The following is a 7,608-nucleotide window of genomic DNA, read 5'->3' on the forward strand; positions in this document are numbered from 1 at the left end:
CCTCCCCTAGGTAATGATCAGACATCCTGCCAGCTGACCTTTTCAGCACAATCACATCCAAAAGTCTCTCTTTGCATGCCTGCCAATCAGTATATAATCCAACAATGCCCCCACCATCTTTCCTTCTCACTTATGTATACTCATGTATGTCCTTTTTTTTTAAACCAGGTACAGTAAACCCTTGATTTGACAAGACCCGTTATAATGGATTTCGGACGTAATGGAAAAATAATAATTCAGTATATTTCTAATAAAAAGAGTAAAAAATCTCAAATGCTTCACCATGCACTTATCACACTATTTTTTGGTAGCATTGGGTAGACTTGCTTTGTTTTGGTCTTAGACTGCCTCAAACTATCATGTGGTCAGCTTTTATATGGAGTGTTTCTGTTATTTCATACTTGTCTATATTTATTAAATAATTCTGCAATCCTTACAATTCAAAATGGCATCAAGTGATAGTAAGAGGTGTGTAATGATAGCAGGTAGGCCATCCTCACTTTATTATAAAAAGTAGCTTTTCACAGGAGATGGGTGGCATCAGTCTGACTCCCTTCTCCAACTGCCTGGCGAGCGTTGCCATCTGCTAGTTGCCTACTGCCCAACTATCATACCACACACTAAACCCTACACCACCACCCCCCATCATGAGATTTCGGTAACTAAAAGTGACATTTTGGTACAACAAAGCCAAAAACAAAAGTAAAAACAAGAAAACAACAAGTGACATTAAAATCTGACAAGGATTAAGGCAAATGTATACCCAAATCACTGCTCAGCAACAATACACTGTATCTACATTTGAGCAGAACAAAAATAACATAAATTAGTGTGTTCACTCCTCACGGAAGCCATCACAAACATAATCTTGCAAGTGTGTGGGGTGGTGTCTCTTACGGTGAGGGCGCTGCTGTCTAAGGTTGGGTGTCACTGCAGCTGGGGGCAGAGCTGCTGCTTGTTGGTACTCTCCTTGACCCATGGGTGTCATGGGGATCAGCAAAACCCGGGGGCATAGGTGACGTCATTTTCACAAAGACAAGTGGCCACTGCCATCCAGCTTCACATCCACTACCTTGCCCAACCTGTCTCACACCTTCAAAATGACATCCCGTATGCAGAAAGGGATTCCCTTGGACAGCAGGGGCAGCGTAGTGGCATCACCTACTGGGCCACCATGCACGTAAGCCTGGCTCTTTGCTGTGGCCAGCCCCTTGTTTAATAGAGCAGTTCTCCATTGCTGGTTTATCAGATAATGTTGCCAGGGCACCCAGATCTCGCAACTGTCTCCCTACTCCCAGCTGTGTGCATGACTTATCCATCTCTCTTAAGAGGGGGTGTTGACATATTGGAGCATAGCCTGTGTCTCTTTGCTGTTGTGCAGGCTACCTCCAACACTCTTGTTGCCCCTCAACACCCATTTGGCTGCCTTTACCACTGCTTTGCCAAGTCTATTGGACTAAAGGAAGTGGGCTGTGGAGATGCAGGTCATGATTCCTTAGTTTTTTGTAGAAAGCTTCCATCTCCTCACTCTCTAGATTGGTTTCCCCATCCGAAGCATTCTCCTTGGGTGTGCCCCATCTCCTGAAGAAGGTGAGCAGCCCTGTGATAACTTCGGATTTTCCCACATAGATTCTAATCCTACTCACTGCTCCATGTAAGAAGTGCAGTGAAAGCAAGTAGTCCATTCTCTTTATCATAAAGAAGTATCCTTTCACAGAAGAGGGGTGGCATCGTCTTTATCTCAGTCTGACTCCTACCTCTAACTGCCCAGTGAACGTTCTCACATTGCCAGGTGCCCACCACCCAACTATCTTACCACAAACTAAACCCTACAGTGAGGGAGGAGTTAAAAGGAAGCATATGAACTTAAATGTGGCACAGAAACATGTTACATTTGATTTAATGGACTTTTGGCATTAACAGACACCCCTTCCCTCTATTAGTCTATTAAATCGAGGGTTTACTGTATCCCCAGTCATCAGTACTTTTTCAGCACAAAACTCAAGCTGCTCATCATATCCATTCATAATACTGAATACCCCATGCCAAGTTATACTCTCAACTGCCACCTTGCTCACCTTCGCATTTAAATCACCCATCATTAATACCTGGTCTCTTGCATCAAAACTGCTGATGCACTTACTCAGCTGCCCCAAGAACACTTTCCCCTCATAATGTGTCTCCTCATGACCAAGTGCATAAGCACAAATAATTCCCGATCTCTAGCAAAACATTTTCATTCTTACTTACATCAGTCAAGAGGTCACTTCTTTACACTTTGTCACCCACTCACACCAATCCTGCTTCAACCTTAGTGACACCCCTTCCTTAGCTCTTGCCCTTTTACCAACCCCCAATTTACTCCCAAGACTTTTCCAAACAATTCTTTGGCTTTTTACCCTTAAACTTTGTTTCACTAAGTGCTAGAACATCCATGATTTTCCCTCTAACATTACTCCATATCTCTCCTTTCTTCTCATAATGGTTACATCCATACACATTTAGACACCCTCACCTGACCCTTCATGGAGGATGAGCTCTCCTCTCTTGGCTCCTTGTGTTCCATCTTTAGAAATTAAAAACAAGAAGGTTGTTTTCCAGCAAATGCAGGGTAATTGAGTACTCAATGCCTTTTTCAAGGGAGATGCATCGTGGGCTTGAAGGGTTTTAGGATACACTGAAGTGGTTTTTTTGTAGTGTTTTTTGAAGGATGATACATATATACATATTCATACTTGCTGCTTTCATCCATTTCCGTCGCCACCCCACCACACAGGAAACAACATCCCGCCCTACCCCCCCACCCTCCAGCCAGGTAGCACCAGGAAACAGCACCCCCCCTCCAGCGAGGTAGCACTGGGAAACAGCATTCCCCCCCTCCAGCGAGGTGGCACCAAGAAAGCAGGCAGCAAAGGCCACATTTGCTCACACTCAGTCCCTAGCTGTCATGAGTAATGCATCAAGACCACAGCTCCCTTTCCACATCCAGGCCCCTCAGACCTTTCCATGGTTTACCCCAGACATTTCACATGCCCTGGTCAATCCACTGACAGCACATCAATCCCAGTATACCACATCGTTGCAATTCACTCTATTCCTTGCACACCTTTCACCCTCCTGTATGTTCATGCCTCGATTGCTCAAAATCTTTTTCACTCCATCCTACCACCTCCAATTTGGTCTCCTGCCTCTCCTTGTTCCCTCCACCTCTGACAGATATATCCTCTTTGTCAATCTTTCCTCACTCATTCTCTCCATATGTCCAAACCATTTCAACACACCCTCATCTGCTCTCTCAACCACACTCTTTTTATTTTCCCACATCTCTCTTACCATCTCTTACCCTTTCATTACTTACTCGATCAAACCACCTCACACCACATATTGTCCTCAAACATTTCATTTCTAACACATCCCTCTTCCTCCGTACAACCCTATCGACTCCCCATGCCTAACAACCATATAACATTGTTGGAACTACTATTCCTTCAAACATACCCATTTTTGCCATCCAAGATAACGTTCTCTCCTTCCAGACATTCTTCATCGCTCCCAGAACCTTTGCCTCCTCCCCCACCCTGTGACTTACTTCCTCTTCCATGGTTCTATTTGCTGCTAAGTCCACTCCCAGATATCTAAAACACTTCACTCCCTCCAATTTTTCTCTATTCAAACCTACATCCCAGTTAACTTGTTCCTCAACCCTACTGAACCTAATAACCGTGCTCTTATTTACAATCACTCTCAACTTTCTCCTTTCACATACTTTTCCAAACTCAGTCACCAACTTCTGCAGTTTCTCACTTGAATCAGCCACTAGAGCTGTATCATCGGTGAACAACTGACTCATTTCCCAGGCCCTTTCATCCCAAAAGACTGCATATTTGCCCCCCCCCTCTCCAAAACTCTTGCACTTACCTCCCTAACCACCCCATCCATTAACAAATTAAACAGCCATGGGGACATCACACACCCTTGCCACAGACCGACATTCACTGGGAACCAGTCACTTTCCTCTCTTCCTACTCGCACACATGCCTTACATCCTTAGTAAAAACTTTTTACTGCTTCTAGCAACTTACCTCCCACACCATATACTCTTAAGACCTTCCACAAAGCATCTTTATCAATCCTATCATATGCCTTCTCCAGATCCATAAATGCTACATACAAATCCATTTGTTTTTCTAAGTATTTCTCACACATATTCTTCAAAGCAAACACCTAATCCACACGTCCTCTTCCACCTCTGAAACCACACTGCTCTGTCTCAATCTGATGCTCTGTACAGGTCTTCACCCTCTCAAATCAACACCCTCCCATATAATTTCCCATTTATATTATTTTTTTTATTATACTTGGTCACCGTTTCCCATGTCAGCGAGGTAGCCCAGGAAACAAATGAAGACTGATCCATCCACTCATGTACATATTCGTGCTTGCTTGCCTTCAATCCATTCCCAGTGTCACCCCACCCCACAGGAAACAGCATTGCTACCCCCTGCTTCAGCAAGGTAGTGCCAGGAAAACAGACAAAAAAGAACCTATTCGTTCACACTCAGTCTCTAGCTGTCATGTGTAATGCACCAAAACCACAACTCCCTATCCACATCCAGGCCTCACAGACCTCTCCATGGTCTACCCCAGCCATTTCACACGCCCTGGTTCAGGGAGTAAGTGGTGGGATGAAGAAGTAAAGTTGCTATTGAAAGAGAAAAGAGAGGCATGTGGGCAGTACTTACATGGAAGAGTGCAAATGATTTGGAGATGAATAAGAGAAAGTGGCAGTAGGTAAAGAGGAAGGTGCAGTGGTTGAAAAAGACAGCAAATGAAAGTTGGGGTGAGAGATGATCCTTAAACTTTAAACTCTAGGGAGAATAAAACAATGTTTTGGAAGGTGGTAAATGATAAGAAAAGATGAGAACAAATGGGGCCATTGGTGAGAGGGGCAAAAGGGGAAGTGATAACAGGTAGTGATGGAGTGAGTATTTTGAAGGATTGTTAAATGAGTTTGATGATAGAGTGGCAGATATAGGGTGTTTTGGTCAGGGTGGTATGCGAGGTGAGAGAGTCATGGAGAGTGGTTTGGTGAAGAGAGAAGAGGTGGTGAAAGCCTAGCAGAAGATGTAATGTGGCAAGGCGGCAGGAGTGGGTGATATTGCTGTTGAATATGTTAAGAAAGAGGGTGACTGTCTTCTTGATTGGTTGGTAAGGATATTCAGTGTATATATGGATCATGGTGAAGTGCTTGAAGATTGGAGGAATGCATGTATAACACCACTGTATAAAGGCAAAGGGGATAAAAGTGAGTGTTCAGACTACAAAGACTTAAATTTATTGAGTATACCAGGTAAATTCTATGGAAGGGTATTGATTGAGAGGCTGAAGGCATATACAGAGCATTAGATTGGGGAAGAGCAGTGCGGCTTCAGAAGTGATAGAGGATGTGTAGATCAGGTGTTTGCTTTGAAAATATATGTTAGAAATACTTGGAAAAACAGATGGATTTATATGTGGCATTTGTGGATCTGGAGAAGGCATATGATAGGGTTGATAGAGATGCTTTGTGGAAGGTATTAAGAATATGTGGTTTGGGATATAAGCTGCTAGAAGCAGTGGGAAGCTTTTACCAAGGGTGTGAGGTGTGTGTATGAGTAGGAAGAAAGGAAAGTGATTGGTTCTCATTGAAGGTTGGTCTGCAGCAAGGAAGTGTGATGTCATCATGGCTGTTTAATTTGTTTTATGGTTGAGTTGGTGGAGGGAAATGCAAGAGTTATGGAGAGAGAGGCGAATGTGCAGTCTGTTGGGGATGAGAGGGCCTGTTGGAATGTTGTTGCTAATGATACAGCAGTTGTGGCTGATTCAAATGAGAAACTTCAGAAGTTGGTGACTGAGTTTTCTAGAAGAATGTGTGAAAGAAAGTTGAGAGTAAATGTTAATAAAAGCAAGGTTATTAGATTCAGCAGGGTTCAGGGTCTAGTTAGTTAGGATGAAAGTTTTAATGGAGAAAAATTGGAGGAAGTGAAGTGTTATAGATATCTGGGAGTGGACTTGGCAGCAAATGGAACTTTGGAAGTGGAAGTGAGTCATAGAGTGGGGGAAGTGAAAAAGGTTCTGGGAGCAATCGACAAACAACAAAAGACTGCATACTCGCCCCTCTCCAAACCTCTTACAATTAACTCTCTAACCGCCCCATCCATAAACAAATTAAACAACCGTGTTAACATCACACACTCCAGCTGCAGACCTTCCTTCACTGGGAACCAATCACCCTCCTCTCTGCCTACTCATGCACATGCCTTACCTTTGATAGAATTGATTATTGTTTCTAGCAGCTTACCTCCCACACCATATATTCTTAAGACCTTCCATAAAGCATTGCTATCAACCCAGTTACATGCCTTCTGCAGATCCATAAATGCCACATGCAAATCCATCTGGTTTTTGATCCAAATGTCTTTCATGTACATGCCTTTCAATTAATACATAATCTAATAATGTCCTTTGACCATCTCTCCTTCTCACAATCACCAGTCTTTTTTCAGCACACATATCCACAAGCTCTTCATCATTTCCATTCACAAAATTGAATACCCCATGCACCAATTTTACCCTCAACTGCCACATTACTCATCTTTGCGTTTAAATCACCCATTACTAATACCCCATCTCATACACCAAAACTGCTGGCACAGTCACTCAGCCACTTGCAAAACTCTTGCCTTTCATGATATTTCTTCTCATGACCAGGTGCATAAGGAACAATAATCACCCATCTCTTGCCATCCACTTTCAGTTTTTTCCCACATCAATCTAGATTTTACTTCCTTGCACTGTATCACACAATATCACTACTCTTGCTTCAAGAGTAGTTCTACTCCTTCCTTAGCTCTTGTCCTCTTACCAATGTTTTTTCTTTCATATTTGTTTGCTGTTCTTACATTAACAAGGGAGTGCTAACAACAGATGAAGAAAAGCTTCATTCACTCATAGTGTAAATGACTTGCCTGAAGGTATGGATTATACCTGAATATGTTTGCAGATGATGCAAAACTTATAACAAAAGTTAAAAGTGAGGAGGAATACATTAGTTTCCAAGGAGACTTAGACTCCTAAACTGATCTGACATATGGTTGATGAAATTTGACCCATGCAAATGTAAAGTAATGAAGATGGGACACTGTAAAAGATGACCTCAAATTAATTATTATCATATCTAAACAGTCACAAGAGTTCCATAGTAGGAGAATAGTGAAGGAGATGAATTGTCTGCTGGCAAATATCATAATAGCTTTCAAGTATTTGGGTAAGGAAATATTTAGGTAGCTGTTCATATCCTACGTAAGGCTAAAACTAGAATATGCTCTTCAAGTTTGATCACTGTTCCTAATGAAGCACAAAAAGCTCATAGAAAAGGTCCAGAGGAGAATAATGAAGAGGGGTACCAGAATCAAGAGAGCTAAGTTACAGTGAAAGGTTAAAGGTTTCAAATTTGCCCACTTTGGAAAAGAAAAGATCGAGGAGTGGCCTGAACTTTCAAGTTTTTAAAACAGATCAATATTGTGGCCTGTAAACAGTTCTTTGAGAGATGCAGGGATGTAGTAACCA

The sequence above is a fragment of the Panulirus ornatus genome, chromosome 4 (assembly GCF_036320965.1).
Source record: "Panulirus ornatus isolate Po-2019 chromosome 4, ASM3632096v1, whole genome shotgun sequence".
NCBI classification, from domain to species: Eukaryota; Metazoa; Arthropoda; class Malacostraca; order Decapoda; family Palinuridae; genus Panulirus; species Panulirus ornatus.